This window comes from Lepisosteus oculatus, chromosome 14, assembly GCF_040954835.1.
Source record: "Lepisosteus oculatus isolate fLepOcu1 chromosome 14, fLepOcu1.hap2, whole genome shotgun sequence".
Taxonomy (NCBI): Eukaryota; Metazoa; Chordata; class Actinopteri; order Semionotiformes; family Lepisosteidae; genus Lepisosteus; species Lepisosteus oculatus.
Genome location: NC_090709.1, coordinates 26,606,596 through 26,625,489, shown reverse-complemented (window position 1 = coordinate 26,625,489; position 18,894 = coordinate 26,606,596). Strand labels below are relative to the sequence as shown.

The 18,894-nt window shown below is 38.6% G+C and overlaps 1 non-coding gene across 1 annotated transcript; it reads left to right on the top strand.

Moving 5' to 3' along the window:
* Positions 1-2,952: 2,952 nt before the first annotated feature.
* On the top strand, positions 2,953-3,024 carry trnaw-cca (transfer RNA tryptophan (anticodon CCA)). Its single transcript has one exon. It is a non-coding gene; the product is annotated as a tRNA-Trp (tRNA).
* The last annotated feature ends 15,870 nt before the right edge of the window (positions 3,025-18,894 follow it).

Genomic DNA, 18,894 nt, shown 5'->3' with positions numbered 1-18,894 from the left:
TCACTTCCTTTTCTGTGGATTACAGACTGCGAAAGATGAAATAAAGTTATTGGTTATTCATGGTCAGTGCAGAAGATATACTGCCGGCTGGCAGGAAAATGTCAGTATTTTATAATTCTTTAATTACAAACGTGTGAATGGCAAAAAGCAACGGGAGTGTGTCTCTCTGCAGCTATTAAATGAAGGGCTGGTGGTTCAAACCCACTAAGGGACGAGCTTCAGACTGTTCCGCTGTAACCATAACCTCTGCTAAAACTTGATGGGATTTCTTCGCAAGCCCTCCTGAAATTTGCAGGAAATATGGATTTTACTCGTGTGGAACTACAAGTAAACAATTAAGTACCTGTCAATGTCCAAGAAAACCATTTTCACGTGTGGAATTTTATCTTCAACTGGCTGTCAGGAGAATTCATTTATACACCCGTTGTATCCTTAGCAAAAATATTTTAAAATTAGAACACAGATTTGTTGGAGAACTTGACAATCCTTGACAATCATTATTAAATGAGCATTATACAATTGTGTGTTGATATTTTGTATATGTACCTTAATTGTAATAAAATTAAACATAATTGCTTTGATATGGATGTTCATTTGAAGGATTTGAGGAAACTATCAAGGATCTCAGAACAACCAAAGATACATTTGGGCATCTGCTATTGGTAAAGATTAAAGAGTACTGTAAGTGTGAAGCTTGCACACACACGAGAGAAAAATCAGTTTTAATGTACTTCATTAAACTGATGGTGTGCTTATCAATCGTGCATAAAATGTACATAGCTGAGGATGGTTTCAATCAGTCGATTTCTGGATTAAGGGCCCAGCACGGTTCCGCTGCACCACTCTGCTAACAGATGTCTTAGTGTGATTCAACACAACTACTCTATCTTTGCTTTCTAAAAGTGTGCCCGAGATGGAAAAGTCTAAATGGTAAACGCAGACGTCACTTTGAGCTCTTGGTCTTTTATAGTACAAATCATCACACGCTGCCTTACATGGCGTGTCTTCAAGATCGTTGTGAACCAAACCTTCTGCCAAACTGAATCTTTCGTCGTTAATTCCCAAATCTTCAATGAGAATCAGTGAAACGAAAACCAAGCCCATGTACACACTCGCGTCCTAGCGTGAAAGAAAAATGATGTAAGCATTTGAGAAATAACGAGAGTAGTCTGAACATCTCCAGCCTGTCAACTGCTCTACAAAGAGATCGCTCCCTCTACACCCACTTTATAACGCTGAAAATGATTCAGGAAGCACAGCAAAGTTCTAGAACCAGCGAATGCATCTGCATACATAAAATGTCAATTTTTCAAAAGTAAAATCTTCAGCTTTGAAAGATTGTCATCTATATATTTTCGTTTTTCTCTTTTTTACATAACACGCTTTCGAGAAACAAACTGTCTTGTAATGAAGGCTGCATTAGAAAATGTGTATCTAGCTTTGTTAAATTAAAATCGGCACATCCCAGTGGACAAAAGATGTAGAATATATGGCTATTAAACGCATACTTTAGACGTATAAATGTGCTCTGTAACTGGTCTAGAATGAAATTCAAATATACATATATCATTATACGTCAATTAGACATCTATGATTATATGTTTATTATACATAAATGGCTGGAGTTATATTATACGGATAAATTTAGAGGACTAATATACATATATAGTTAAAGGCCTATTATACATCAAATAAATATTTTATAGGTGTAGAAACTAGTAAATAAAGCCAATGATTTGTTTTAGAAATGTATTCTTAAAATATACAATTATTCACACCTGAAAAATATGTAGTTCAAATTATACATTATATACAATATTGTAATCAACAAATGGCTAATCATCATAAAAACACAACTAGTAAACTTCAGTTACAAATTCTAGTAACATGGCAATATATATAGTAATGACAAACAAACTAATCACATGATCCCGCTAAAATTTAACTCAAAACCACATTTCGATTCAAATATAAATTTTAACATTTACAACTTCTATATTTCCACGAAAATATAATTAATGCAGCACAAACGCTACTTTCTAAAAAAGACAGAATGAAACTGTTTGTTTTTGTGTTTCATGGTGATCCTCCTCTCGATACTAATGAAATGTTTAATATGATCCCTCGAGAAACAAAAAGGAGTCCATTTCCGCCTGGAATGATTGATGCCCCGTGGTACACTACGAGTTGCGTAAGGCTCTGTAACGCGCAGATGAGAAACTAACCTCTGCTTCTTCATTATATACACAGAGAGCTATATATGCGAACCTACGGGCTCTGTATTTGTTAGCGGTACAAGACCGGACGTGGAGAAATGAAGTGAGGAGGGTGTGTACATTAAAAGGCTCATATCGTCCCTGGAAGGGCTCAAACCACCACCCTTTTGGTTAACAACCAAACCACAAAGACGCATGTACAGCTTAACACTTCTCGGTCTCAGTGAAAGTGATACTCCGTAAAATTTCCAGAGATTCATTTATTTTTAAAGGAAAATCACCAACAGCGGCCGAGATCTACTGGAGTTTTTTCATTCTATACTGCGATTTATGAAGGGTACCCTGTGAAAATACGAGTTTTGACGAGACGGGATGGACATATAAGGTCAAAAAGCTTGGGGAATTGAACTTTAAGGTGAAGACTGCGGGTTCAGTAGCAGCAGAACCTGATCAGTATCAGTTGACTCCGATATACTTTGAAAATGAACTTGGGGATTTAGAGTCAGACGTGCTACCGTTGCACCTTGGGGTACTTAATTTAAAAAAATAGAAAAAACAATCAGTGTTCCTGGATCTGTAATTGAGAACAACACCTGCACAAGAGCTGCGCAGGAAGAATAAAATGTGGTCTGGGAAGAAGAGACTCTCTTTGGAAGAGCTGCGCTCTTCATAGGAGATTTTTTTTTTGTGAAGCTGATTTGTCTCCTTTGGGGAATTCAAAGGTATGGACAGCCGTGACTTCGTGGCGCAACGGTAGCGCGTCTGACTCCAGATCAGAAGGCTGCGTGTTCAAATCACGTCGAGGTCAGCTGTTACTTTTTCAGGTTCTGCTGGTCCTGAACACGGAATTCACACAATGCAGTTGAGTTCTATCTGTACACCACATAGATAATCTAAACAAAATAGAGCAGTACAGGACACGCAGTGTGGAGCTCACACAGGCTTACAGTCCCCAGCATTGGAGTGAGGAGGAAAAAAAGAACTTTGTTTTTTTTTTAAGAGAAAAGGCACAGTTCACATCTGCTTAACATCACGTCCAACTTTAGAGACAGCTACATCAGATAATGGAATCACAGAAGTTTCAGATAACTTTTTTTTTAATACAGGTTCAAGCAAACCTGAAAGTTAATGAGTTTCCGGACACTTTTGTTTTATTAAAAAGTGTCTGAAGCCTGAAAATGTAATTTGAAAAAAAAAAACCGCTGTTGGACATTAGCAGGTGCTTTTTGTAACGATTTGCTATTTCATGCTGGAAAACAAAGGAAACAGACCCAACGTTTGCTTTCAGGTGCGGTTCATTACATAATATACATCTATTACTGAGGAGCTATAATAAAATTTACACGAGCCAGGTAGAAGTCGAACCTATAATCTTATGATCCGAAATCAGACGCGTTGTTTATTAAACCGCTGGCATTTCACATGACTTGAATTTCCCCATAGTGTGCTCAGCGCCTTCTCTTTTTCTGATTTTTTATGAGTTTTAAAATATAATCTCTTTAAATCAGACAAGGGGTTTATGTTTCGCACTGAAATTCCGATTGACTGAGAATTCAAAGAAAGACTGTTTTCTTCCACAACACCGTATAATTATCACATCCACCAGACTCCCCAACCTCTCCAGACCTTGCTGGGTGAGCAATTGCTCTGATAAATTAGGTCACGTATCATGTTAAATCATTTCTTCTCAACACAACATTTCCTGGTGCACGTTTTCTCTATGAAAAAAAAAGACATTTTTCCCTTGCACGATTTCTCGTTTTTTATCAAAGCGTACAGAAATAAAAAAGAAGAAGAAATAGTGTCGCAAAAGAACTCTGTCGCCCTTGGGAGATGTCAAACGCATTGGACATGAAAATGCCAGATAAAAGCCAGTTCTCTTCGTTTCTCAGTGTCGGGGCTGCTATGTAAAAGAGGCAATTTGCTCTGAGCGCAGGTTCAGCGCTTACTGAACGCAGATGTCTCAGAGCGGTGTGTCCAAGTGGCTGTAAAAGGTGATGGGTGTCCTGTCACCGTAGCCTAGTTGGATAAAGCGCTTCTCTATTAACCAAAAGAACCGAGATTCAAATCCCAGCCGTGTCTTTCTTCCTATCTTGTAGTACAGAACGTATCATTTCGGGCAATCACAAAGGGCTTAATTTCGTTAAATGCAGGTGTTCATTTTCTTTCTGGAAAACTTTTTTTCCGTTTTTGATGAAATTCACACAGCTTGCGAAAAATGAAATTCAATTCTTGGTTATCAGTGCAGAAGAAATATTACCGGCTGGCAAAATAAACGGTAAGATTATTATTTTTTAACCGAAAACTTGTGATTCGATAGAAGAATCCGCCAGTCAGTCTCTGTGGCGCAATCGGTTAGCGCGTTCGGCTGTTAACTGAAAGGTTGGTGGTTCGAGTCCACCCAGCGATAGGATTCTTCTGCAATGTAAATGTTGTCTGAAATCAATTGGATTTCTCGGCGAAACCATAACCATTTTAATATTTGCAGGAAATGCGAGTGTTTAACACGTGTCAGGGTCACCGGGAAATGTCCAATAATGCCCAACATTGCAACTCCCCAGAAAACCATATTCACTCAAAAAAAATTATCGTTGAATCTTCATTTATACTCCAGTTGAATCCTCTGCTGAAATATTTTAAAAATACAATGCAGGTTTGTTTGAGAACTTGACAAGCATTGTTACGATAGCACTGTGCAGTTGGATTTTGATATTTTGACATATTTACCTTAATTTTAAACATAAATACTATACAGTCTATTGTAATTTTAAAATAAATTAGCCGAGGATGCAAAGGGGTGAAAGGGAAAGGTCAGAAGGTATAGTAAAAACAAGGTTAGGATTGGTGGAGGTGGTAGGGGTGTTGATGGTTTTTCTCTGTAGAGGATGATTGAGTTTTTTATCCTTCTCTGAAGTGAGAAATTGGAAGAGTTGGGAGTTGAGGGATCTGATGAGGTTAGTTATAAAAGGAAGTTGATGTGGAGCTGTTAGCCGTAAAACTTCCTAACGTCTTTAAACTGCAGTAAGCAAAGATAAAGGAAATTATCTTTGCTTACTGCCCTGTCTTTCTCACACCTGAAGAAGGCTCTACGGCCAACACGTTATGTTTCCTTTCTTCTCTTTTCAGCATGGAATAATCCTTTACTTTTTCCTTTGCAGCCTACGCATGCTGACACAGCTACCCACCTGATATATAACATTCCTATAATCACAACTATGAATGTCCAATGTGGGTATTTTTTCCATTATTATTTATTTTGGCATTGAAGCATATTTTATGTAATACAGAAGTGTCATAATCACTGAAAAACATATTTTTTCATTTAGAAAGAATTAAAAAAATATAAATCACTATGAATTACATTTAGCCTGTTCTGATCTAGGTTTTCTATATACTTTAACATGCCATGTTCAGAATGTCACAACGCAGAAATGCAACAGTGAAGTTTTGTCATTACAAATGTTCGTGGTGAGTGATTTTGTCTCTCTTACCTTAGTGTCAGTGTTTTGGTAATGAGGAAGGAGGGAAAAAGTAATTCAGCAGAAGGGGTGCTATTTTGTTGACTATAAATCCTCACATGCCATGTTCAGAGGGTCATATTAAAAAAAGGTACAGTAAATTTTCTTATAGTTCATGATTTTCATAATTTGTTACATTGTGTCTCACACCTTTGTGTCAGAATACTGAGATGTTTTTTTTTTAAACAGGGGCCATCGCAATACAACAGAAAGAGCAATTAGCTTTTCCCTATGAATTCTCTCATGCCATATTCAGAAGGTCATATCTTAAAAATGGTACAGCAACATTTCCTGAAGTTCAGGATTTTGAGAGTCTGTTACATTGTGTCTCACACCTCATTGGCAGAATTGTGAGACAATTTTATAATCAGGAGGGAGGGTCATAGCAATACGCAGAAAGTGTCATCACCCTTTGCTCATCCTCCGTTAACCATATATTCTCATATGCCATGTTCTAAATGTCCCATTGTAAACTGCTATAATAACATTTCTTGCAAAATGCAAGATTTTAAGACTTTGAGAATTCACGTTTTGCCTTTGTCTTATTTACTTGTTGTCTAACATGCCAGTTTGTGTTATTGTGAGTTTTGAAAATTGGTTTTCGATTTTCTGAAATGTGTTTCATACAAAAATGCAATTTGGATAATCATTACTTACATATTCCCCTTTACTGAGGATATGTGCAGTAATCCACTCGGATTAGTATTTTTAAAAATGACTATAGAGAGCCATCTACAGGCGAAAGGCGGCATAACATCACAGCAGCAGCACTGGAACGAAAAACGCGAATAAGAAGCTGGCGAATAAGCAGCCAACTTCAGCCTCGTTAATACAATAGGATTGGGTGAGGTAGAAAAATATTTCTTCCTCTGAATCCTAACATTTTTGTAGGTGTTCTAGGACTTCTCGTTTCAGATAAAGCTGCCAATACATCACTTATTTCTACTCCATCAATATCAGCAGTGTTATCAGTACTGAGCCCTAAGTGTGGGTCCTGTCATCATAGAAAAACTTGAACGTATCAACTGCATTCACCTGAAAAAATCTGATAAAATTGAAAAATACATCGGAAACAAATTTACAGATCCAGAAGAGACTCATCATGAGACTCAAAACAGACCTGTTTTTAATTCTTTCCAGGAGGAAAGATTATTCAGATGCAAACATGGGTCCAAAATCAATGTACTCACCTATCTGTGTTGCTTCTTCAAATCCTTCAACTGAACGTCGGTATTAAGGGATGATATCATACAAATTTTGGTTTTCTTTTAAAGCACTTTTTAAAAAAAATATGAGCCTCTATTATAGTTGTCTTGGATGTTTCGCAAGGTATAATAGACCCCCTTGTGCCCTCTGCTAAAATATTATAAAATACAACAATCTTTATATATATATAGAACAGCATTTATGGTTACATCTATATTAAAATTAAGATAAATATACAAAAGTATTGAAATACAAATGTACAGTCCTAACATAATCATGCTGTCCAACTGTCTTTTTTGCTTTTCAAGTTCTCCAACAAATCTGTATTGTAATTTTAAATATTTTAACTAAGGGTGCAACGAGAGTATAAATGAATTCTCCCGCCAGCCATTTGAAGGTCAAAGTCCATGGCTGAATATGATTCCCTTGAATGCTGGCCATGACTGGTCATTCCCAGTGATAATGACTAATGTACTCACTTGTTTACTTGTAGTTTGACACACAAAACAACTGCATTTCCTGCAAATATCAAGTGGATTAAGGTTTTACTAAGGAATCCAATTAAGTAGAATAATGAGAAATGGGCTCGAACCACTAACCTTTCAATTAACAGCTCCCAGAGACTCACGTGCAACCCTTTTCTCCATTTGCAAGCTTTTGGTAAAAAAAAAAGACTTTATTCTTGCCGGCCTGTAATATTTGTTTTGCACTGATAAGCAAGATCTGTGTTTCATCTTTCGCAAGCTGTATGAATTTCATGAAAAGCAAGTTGTTCTAGAAAGAAAATGAAAACTTGCATTTAACAAAATCAAGCCGCACGTGATCATCCATAGTGATACATTCTATAAGACAAGACAGGAAGAGAGGCACCACTGGGATTTGAACTCAAGATCTCCTGTTTAATAGGAAAACGCATTAACTAAATCAGCCAAAGTGCTGTCAGAGTATTAACATCATGTCTGATGTCAGTGATTGCAGCTGACGAGGAGGATCGCTGGAGGACAGTTCACTGTGAACAAGTCAGCCTGCATAATGAGGGGAAGAGACCAGCCTCTGTGATGCACTATAGAGTTACACTAACCTTCTGCCCTACTGTTCTCTGCTGCATTCTACCCTAGCAGATAAATATTGGTTTCCATGCGTGTAAGGTTTCTTTTTTTTGTCAAATATTTTCAAGCATATTTTTGCTGTTGAAAATAAGTTGTTTGTGGTTTTGAGTGTTGTGTTCCTCTTCCTTTAGTGTCACCCAAAGTGATACATTGTGCTTCGGCAATTCTTCGGGCTATAGTGTTTAGAGGAGTTCAGTTGAATTAGTTTGCATAGATAAAGTATTTATTTTCCTTTTAATCCTTTAAAGCATATTACATTGTCAATACATTGTATCTTTCTTCCTACTAATTGTCATCATTTTTTTTCTGGCTTGATCTCGTAATCAGATATTTCAGAATCTTCCTTAAAAACTAGTAAAAGAAGTGGGACACATTCATGCACACTAAAAAATATGAAAGGGTAGCAGGACACAGTAACCACAAAACATCTTGTAGATTATGAATGTGCCTAAAATATTTCAGTACTTTAGAGGGTTCTGCCATTTTAGATGTTGTACTGTGCCTGTCTGATTTATCAAACGTGTCATTTAAATCTCACATCATTTCTATATCAGTCTCAGGGCCTTGCAGTAAAGATTGCAATTCATCCCAAAATGCCAAGTTTCCCACTGTTGATACGTACAAAGAAATTAATGTACATTTTCCCCCAAAATCAACCAATTTAAAAATCAAATGCATCCCTCCTCATCTGCAGTTGGAGAGAATAATGTCAGAATAAATACAGGTTTAAAAGTCAGGAGCATTGATAGTCCTATTTAAAAATTTTGCTAAAATGCTCACAATATATTAAAAAGTTCTATAAAATGCAAAAATAATTAAAACATATTAAAACAAGGTAAAAAGAAATGATACAGTTATAAAGATCAGGAATTATCAATTTGAAGTTACAAACCACTTACAATATGCCAAAAATGGCAAGAATATGTAAAACAGGTGTATATTTTTTAAAAAAACAAGTTAAAATAAATACTAAATACTTTTAAAATTCAGGAATGTGATTGGTCAGATGCTTACGATGAGTGTTGTTGGTGTTTCGTGTGATTTAGCGAATTGAAAAAATATTCCATTTTAAAACGGCAGTAGCTCGTATGAAAAAAATAGTTCGTAAGTATCTTTGTTGTAACAGCTGCGCCAGAACTAGTGTATTCATATTCAGCAGAAAAATACCTGAACTTGACTGGTTTATATTCAGTTATGTGCGTTGGGAACAAAAGGGAGACTTACTGTACGTGGATTTTATTAGGTTTTAGGAATCAGAAAATGTATTTTTACACGTTTATGCCTACGAGCAAAAATAACTTCCTGCTTTCAGCACTTTTATTGTTTCTGCTTGTAACCTCGAACAGAGAAACCCAGTACTGACTCTGGGATTTAAGAGGCATGTATGAAGACAGTAAAGGTGAGTTTGTTGTTTTTTTTCCCCCGCTGAAGAGTATGAAGGCGGTGTGACGAGTCTGGAGGGAGGAGACGCGCATTCCGCACGGGGAGCGCAGAGCAATGAGTTTCACCTGCAGCTCGCCGAGTCCTGTCCTATATAACCGCTGAGCCCGGACACACAGAGTCTCCAGCCAGTGTTGGAGACGCACTATGTTAATAGTTTTTTTTAAGAAGAAGTCGGTGTTCTTTCGCTATTATTAGTATTATAATTGTTATTATTATTATTGAATTATTTGAGTTAGTGGTTACTGTGCTAGACCGGCGCGAATACCGCTTCTGTTTCTTTTCTCTGCTCAAACACTGCTGGGCAAAGCTTAAATTAAAACCCTTTTTCTGAAACATTGAGTGTGAGGGGTAACAGGTGGAGGTAGTCCGTATCGAGGTCACCGGGGGAGGTACTCCTGTCTCCCCAGGTGACACTTTTTATATTTGAGATAACGTTTGTTTGAAACCGCTCTACAAATTTTCTCACATGCACGTATTCTCCAATATCACCACAACAAAACCATAAAGTTTGTTTCCACAGACATGACACTACTATGCAATAAACCAATAAATTAATGAACTAGCAGAATCCCAATAAAAACACCTGGCCAGCCCAGCGTGTCAGTATCAGTTTCTTATCAGTGCTCCTTTTTTTCCACACCAGAAGTTAACTGAGGTTTTGTTTTCATTGCATAACAGCAGATAAAGGCTCTCTAGCAGTGTCTAAAGGTTTTTATAGCAATTGCAATGGTTTTTATTCTTATTTTCATGATTTTGTATTAATTTATTAATGTCATTCCAGGTCCAGTCTTCACAAAACATGATGTAGAATTTTTTCTAATTGATCAATTTGTCCCAGATTTTTATCCAATCTAGTAGTTACCTAGAACAAGGTTTTCAAATCATTCCCAGGCCCTTGACATGCATATAGTTGAAAAATATGACCTCTGAAGACCAAAAAAACATGTTCACCAGCTGTTTTTTTTTCATATGTTTGTCTGCTGAGTGGGCACATTAAGAAATTTGACTATTCACACTCAAAGCCAAGGGGGCTAGCTTCAATTTAAGACCTGAACCAGGCTCCTGCTATGTTCTGCTGCAGAGATATAACAAATGTTTAAGGGGGAGGAAATTCCAGGCAGACATTGTCTAAATATGTCAATGTTGTTAAGTGTTTGAAGCCCAAATAAAGGGCTGTTTTGGATGAAAGCAGTAGATTGGGTCTGATCAAGCTCGTTACTGACCTCACTCACGCAAACTCCATACACGGTATTCGGGACTACGTGCGGTAAAGAGAAGAGTGCCCCCTTCTGATATATCAAGAATACACATAACTATGGAAGCCCGTCTCACCAGGGAGTGAAAAAAACCGTGCTATGGTATCTCATATTTGCAACTTCGAAATTATCCCCATTTAACTGTCTGCCCTTCTCTTATTGTAAGGGATTTGGTTTCTAGGGCTTGTACCCCTGCCACTCCCACCCTAGTTCATGCCTCACTGTATAGGCTCGAACCCAGGTCTTGCCCACTAAGCTAAAGACCTTCGAGTAAAAAAAGAATTGTACCAGAATTGTTTTGGATAGATTTGTGAAATGTTATTGTTAAATACATAACTCACCAGAGCTGTTTTTTAAACAAAATAAATAAAAAAGCAATAGGGCTGGAGTTTATAGACTGTGATTCAAATACGAGAGTAGGAGAGGAGGGGACTAGTTCAGGAGCACAACCGGCCCTCCCCTGCCCAATTCCACAGCAGGCTCTGTTGTACCCCAATGTGGAGTTCAGCTATTGATCACTCAGCTGAGAGATGAGCCCTGGGAATATGGGGCAAATACAGGAGATACACATGACTCGAGAGAGAGTTTTTATCCCTAAGGGATAACTTGTTTTACAATGGCAGACAATATAATGAAACAAAACCTCTGTTCTGCTGCTCCAGGCTGGTTCCACTGGGAACAAGTGGATCTAGGAGCTCATGAACAGCAATTGGCCCAGAGGGCAAAAGATGTAGAATATAAGTCTATTAAACGAATACCTTAGACGTATAAATGTGGTCCGTAATTTGTCTAGAATGAAATTCTAATATACGTATATTGTTATACGTCAATTATACATCTATGATTATATGTTCATTATATATAAATGGTTGGAGTTCTATTATACAGATAACTTTAGAGGACTATTATACATCAAAGAGATTTTAAATCAAGGCATAAATCAAGCCAATGACTTAGTGTAGGAATTTGTTAATTTTCAGAATAATCAAACACCTGAAAAATATGTAGTTCAAATTATACATGATATACAATATTGTAATCAACAAAGGCTAATTATAAAAAGACACAACTAGTGAACTTTAGCTACAAATTCTTGTAACATGGCAATATAAATAGTAAAGACAAACACAAACTAATTACCTGAACATGCTAATATTTAAGTCAAAAACACATTTCAATTCAGATGTAAATTTTGAAACGTATAACTTCTATATTTCCAAGAAAATATGATTACAATGTGAAGTTAAGACCAATTTTTACTGTTCACCATTTGCAAAGCCCTCTCTTATTGTCCTAACAGTTAGAACCAGCAACTTATCATTTTCAGTGTCCATACTTCCAGGCCCCCTGCCTTGCGTACGCAATCTTCAAACAAAGCATTTTGTGCTCCTTTATTTCATTTTCTGTTGTTGTTGGGTGGGACTTCAGCACTGCAGCTAGGAGAAAATTTTATAATATTAGTACTCAAATAAATTATGATTAATCTCAAGAAAGAACCATTAAGGTTTACTAAGCTCAAAGCTTAATCAGTGTATTAAGTTTAGCTTGCATCATAATAATGGACCAATAGTCTGTCCTAATTAAAGAGTACCCAAAGTTTGAAAGTACAACATAAAATAAGAGTACCTTTAATTACTCTATAAAGATTTGTCTCTCCCAGGCCCCTCTTTTGTCGTTGATCTTTCCAGTTTATGCCAGCGAAGTTGAATTCCATCATCAGTTCATTTGTCATTTGTCTGAAAAACAAATTCTCACTGAGCTTAGATGTTTTTCAAGTGAGTTTCCAGTCAATGTTTTTTTACTCAAATATTTAGGATCAAATGTACTACTGTAATCCTTATACTTTAAAAGACAGTTTTGCAGCTTTACACCTTGCAAATTCAGTGCTTAGCACATAGGTATCTATAAACTAAATTTTGTGCATATTTTAACTTGATCAAAGTAAAAATGTAATGTAAAAACATCTTAAAAATCAATAAGCAATACCTTGACAACACTGTGAACACTCCCTCTGACATCACTGCCACCTACTCTCCAAAGTTGGTTTATTTGGAAATAATATATTTGAAATAATATTAGAAGTTTTTTTACTACTGGATCTTCATCAATCAACTAATCAGACATACACATTACCCATGACTACTCAATGGAACTAACACATTTTTACATATTAACTGCACTTTTCTGCAGTATTTGCTTAGAATACAAAGTCACCATATTTCAAAGTTAAATTGTAGTAACGTTTTAGAACATAGAACATTATGTAAAACACTTTATTTTGGCATTAAAAGATAAGTAATATTATACATTATAAACTAAAAATAAGAAAGTATGCCAGAGATGGATCCTATTAATCAAATGTAGGCTGTCAAATTATGACCCATCTGTAACCTAGAATACTAGTGAATATTTTCTACACCAGAGAGAATATACAGTAATATCATACCAGCAGCAAGGACTCACTCGTGTGTACAGAACTCATCCATTGTGCTCAGCCTCTTGATGTGGAACTGGGAGTCTAACGGTTCTGTACACCTTCCCACACATCTCAGTTCATCTCTGATCTCCATCAGGAGACCCAATACCCACTTCTGAAGTCATTCACATTTTGTATCAACATTTGAAAGGAATTGGATCAGGATTTTCTTATACTATTGTTATATTAGCATTACTGTAGTGTTGCTAATGTGCTACATGCAATTTATAATCTTACAAGTTCCCACATTTGTAGTTGATTTTATGTGGTCTTCTCTTTCAAACTATTTTATGTGCCATTTATTGCTTATTAAAATACTATTTTTAATCAAAATAATATTAAGTAAGACCTGTAAGTAGTATAAAGCGACGCCTTTCGTCAAACTTTTTGACAGATACCATGCCCCCTTTTTCAGCCAATGGGAGGCTGTGGTGGGCGGATGTCCAGCCCCCTTTTCAACCAATGGTGTGTTGTTATGGTCAGCTGTCCCTCCCTCCACCCGAGCCAATGGTGTGTCATTGTGGAGCGGATGTCCCGCCTTCCCCCACTGAGCAGTCCTGAGCCTCAAGGTCCAAATACCCGCCACCGCATTCCCCTCGAAAAAGCACATATTAGTGACGAGGGTTGGAAGGCGATCATGTCTGCCACGGGGTTGAGCGCGCTCTATTATAACCCTAAGGAAGCGGGGAGTTACGGCAGCGTGGGGAGTCTGTTGAGGGCCATGACTTCCCCAGGTGTGAGCGCCACGTGTGGCGGCGTGTGAGCTTTAAGAGAAACAGGATGCTGGTACCTGAAATGGACTGGCAGTGGCAGGCCGACTTGGTGAACATGAGAGACTACAGTGAGTTCAACGATGGTTTGGCGACGTATATATACGTATAGACGTAATTTTGCCGTAAATATACGTATATTCGACGAATCAATGCCCACTGGGAAGACCCTTTTGACAGTCTTTAAAAGCTTATGCTTTCTCTTCAGGGTCCCAAACTGCTAAGCAGATAACGGTATGTTCCCTTTCAAGGTGTTCAAGGTGATTTTAGCTATTGCCTGTACAAGATCACCTGAAGCCCCACAGAGAATAGGTTTCCGCTGACTGGGGCTGGCTTTCACCAGAAAATGTAAGAGTCAGGTTTCACTGAACTCGTGAAGACATGTCGACGGACCGAATGTGTTTTTTTTTTACTGAGTCTATGGTTGCAAGATCACTGACTTTAATTTTTTTTTTTAAATACATAAGACGTGGGTACATCTGGGGGGGAAAGACTTGTTCGCAAGCGATAGTCTTCTGGGGTGTCGGCATTTAAATCCACCAACAAGTAACCGAAAGGTTTTTTAGTAGCGTCATTGAACGCTTCCAAATAAAATTTGGCTTTACCAGGGTACATCTGCCGGGACAGGGTTATAATCTGTAGTTTATCTCTAGGGTTTTTAAACAGCACCATGGAATTTGTATCTAACGCTACGGTTCTACTTTTCCGGCTTTGACAAAACACATTTTGGATGATATACATGATCATATACATGATGCTGAGGTTTCGGTGGTGTACGTATTTGGTTAAAGCTTTTTCTATCTCATTATTTTCACACGCAGACTCCATCAAATCATCAACTATAATCAAATTTACTCTACCCGGTGGCAGTAGCTGGTCGTCGGAAAACGACGTCGGTAGTCCTTCTATAAACTGAATGTATGGAAATTTCACAAGCAACTCAGCGGATAGAGGTTGCCAGCAGCTGTAACACCAGACTATGTTTTCGGGTTTACGAGTCATAACGGTATCACCGTTCTCCAAGAGCTGTTTTATAAAATAACTTTTACCGCAATTCGAGGGTCTGGACAAAATGCTTGAAAAAGGGTGTTTTAACCTGACATCCATCGTGTTAATATCCGTAGGGCAATGATGTCAAATTTTCTTGCAGCACCCGCTTGTCGTACACCACCTTTTGGGTTTTCTTTAAGGTCCGGCTCTCAATGTGCCAATCCTTTTTAACACGCACGATCATCGGCTGTTGAATAGAAATGTTTAAATTCCCGGCACTCAGCATAAGGGTTAACGCCATAGTCAAAAACCAAGTCCCGCAGACTCTCAAAGTTAACATTTTCACCATTATTACGCTCAATGTGAACAGGCTTTCCCACCAGACAGCTTGTACCCATACGACTTGGGCCCTGTTGATACAAACTTGATGTGTTGTCCAGCATCGATTTCGCTGGTCAGCTCATGATATGGCGTAAATAAGTACCTGAACAATTAATCGGGGTTTCTCACAATGGTGGTCTGTGGTAAATTGTCTCTTTGTCTGTACTTCCCCCCACAAACTGTTCAAGGCAATTTTTGAAAGCTGTCTTTTGGCCGGATTCTTTTTAATGTTGCCGGGGTCCAGCCGGACACCCTCTTTTTCATAATATTCGCTGATATATCTTTGTTGTTTCGCAACATCCGTACACCACTCTGGAAACCCCGAAGCTCCCTGTTTCCCTTTCAGATGCAGTTTGATGTAGTCGGTAAAAAGATCGTGTGAGGCCTTTTCGAAATGCCTAATTTCGTACATTTTACACACTCTATACCCCAGATCTAAGGCCATCTGTAATTCCGGGGTGCACCAGACACCAGTCAAGGCGCGATCTTCATCACTGTGCTCACAGGGGGTGGTCTGTTTTGTTTCACCACATGTACGACAGTGTTGACAGTTTTTTGTCAATTTTGGTTGGAAGAACTGGAAAGTACAAACGTCTGGGTGGGTAAACTTTCACCTTCACTAAACCGAAATACCGTTTTAAATCTCCAAAGTTGTTATATATTATTCGGGGGTGCCCCAGTGGGTATTTTTTATTTTTTAGTTTTGTTCACGGATACAGACTGGTGAAATCATAGTAATGAATTTTTTCACCGGGCTGCGCTGTGTAATACAAACAAATCGCATTTGTTCTCCCCCCAAAAAGCGACTCATGCGGTTGCAGAGGCTCTGGTAACTGCGCAGCTGTTAGAAATTTACCCAAGTCTCCATTTTCAACAAGCATGTCTCTGAACTCTTGCTCCCACGAAACACGCACGTTAAAACCTCATTTGAGAAAATTAATTTTAACCATCGTCTTTCTGTACAACCAACCAAAAGTAGTGTTTGTCAGCGGATTAAAATCGTTTTCACAATAACAAACGCTACAACCGTGAAAAAAACAACCGTTGAACTCAAAGGCTGTCGGCACTCCGTCAATTACAGCATAACCATCCACAAAATATGGGCCAACCTTGAACTCACCGGCCGTGGTTAACGCGTGTTGGATTTTAACGGGCTCTGTGTGTTCGATGTACATAAGCCATTGAATGCTGGGTGTAGAAAATCATTTTTGCTGCCGGTGGTAATTTTCATGGGGTAGCAACGCAATCGTCTCTTCCTGTAAAAACATAAGTCTGAACATAGCCATGCAGACACTAGCGATGGTCACAAACTGAAAGGGGTCGATGCACACAACGCAGGCGGCCCCTGACTCAGTCACGCGTGTCTGTCTGGTCATATTCATGACCTCGTCCCGAAACCTGATACAGCCTTCTCTTAGAATTGCCACATCCAACTGGCAGTAACGTTTCAACTCTCTGTAAGTTAAACACACTTCCCCTGCATTGTTCTTACCAAACCAAAAACTCGGCTTTCTTGCTCGGCAGCACGTAGTTAACGCCGTAAAGTTCTGGCGGCGGCATCGGTCCGACATAATTTTGGTTTTCTGAAGTGTTCATCAAGTGTGGAAAATTCCCCTTAGCCCCAGGGAACCCCATGGCGGCCGGCAGTTTGCTTAATTTCATAGGTAGAACGTTTAAAGAATCGACAAATCTGATGTTCAGAGCTTTTTACAGTCATACACATTATCTTGCCACCCTGATTAATTAGTTCAACGTCCATCTTTTCAGCTAACAACTGTCTGATTACTAGGTAATTGTCATATCCCTTGCCATTGTGCGATATGAACGTATGGTTTTCAAAACGTCTATCAATAAATTTACACACAAAATCCTTTAGACAAGTTTCACCATAAAATTCCCAGCTTCGTTTATTGTCAATATGAAGGGCGTGGACGTAATTTGGTATGTGTGTCCCCGTTTCTTGCTTGCATTCAAAGTCGAAAAAAATGTACTTGTTTGAAATTTAGGGGTTGTCCAAAGGCGGTATGTAGCACAAATGTGTGTCTAGGGTGTCGATCACGTTGTTACAACGCGAGCAGTTTCTCTTTACATTTGGGACTTGCGAGGTTATAAACCCCACATTTCTCACAAAAGACCCTGCGCTCACACTTACTCACACCCGTCGCAGCATTCCGCAAGTGTCTCGCCAAACACTGAGAGCTACGACAAAAGACCTTACAGGCCGGGCAATTCTGAATTTCGGCATCAATTTTGCAACAGTGGGGATCTAAACAGGTTTTACAAGCTTTAACACAGGCATGTGCGTTCTTGTGGCTATACGCCGCATGGCAGTTAGTGCAAAAATACGCCGCCCCCACAAAAGCTTTAATATTTAAAACCCCATAAAAATGCTCTTCATGCAGTAGAACAAAAAGTATTTTAGAAATTTGGTGGTGTGGGCCACGTTGTAAAATATTTCCAATCACCCTGGTCGTGGTACAAAATTTTAATGACCACCTTTAAATGTTTTTCAAAAGCGGTAATGTCTGACAAACTAATTTTCCGATTCTCTGGAAAACCCAACTCTTTGTGCATTCGTTTAGCGCCCTGTAACATTTCCCCATCGGTACAACCCTCATTCAACAAACCGTACACACACCCGGCGAAACACAGATTACCGTCCGTGTAATGTAAGTCGATAAGGTGCGCTTTTTTCTGAGCAATTACCCGGCTGTACAGAACGGATTTAAATCTTCGGCGGGCACCCCCCTGCATATTCCTAACTATCGTCACCACTAAGCGGTGGCTGTCATCGGTGAGAACCTCTGTGTGGCTCTGTAAGAGGTCCGAGATGTGGCTTAAAAAATCGGCAGCATTTAATTCTCCGGGATGTCTCCTGCGTGAGAACAAGGGCTTGTTAAAACCACCCGCAGTCAAACGCAGCTATACAAAATCATTTGCCCCGATGTTTGGAGAAAGTTCATCCAATATTCTCTGGACTGCACCATGCACAGCGTCTATAGCCTGTACATACGAGGTTATTCTGTCGAGATTAACAAAACGAAATTCTTCATGGTGCTCTGTTGCTCTAAAATTATTATAAGACCTGTTATAACTATGTATACGCTCCAGGAAAACTAAGGGGTCTCTATTCGCCCCTGCACCGCCACTAACCTGATTCAGATCGTTCAGTACAACCGGTTCTCGGTTACCGACATCCTGTTCTGCTACAACAACCTCGGGCCTTAAGTTATTTTCTACCACGGCATTCTCATTGTGTGGTTCGGGCGGCCCTTGGGAAATCTGATGCCTCTCTCTGAATCTTTGACGACGCAACAAACATGCTTTTGCCAGTTTAATTCTTTTATTTATGTACAAATGCTTGCTGTTGGCAAGTGCTCGGTCTTTTAAACACTTTTTAGACCGCATGTTTAGTCATTTATCACCGGGGTTTTGCACCAATGAAGCATGAAATATCATCATCATGGTCTGAAATCCTGAGCTTAGAGCGGCATCTTCTGTAGAAATTATATCTAAGAGGTTAGCGATG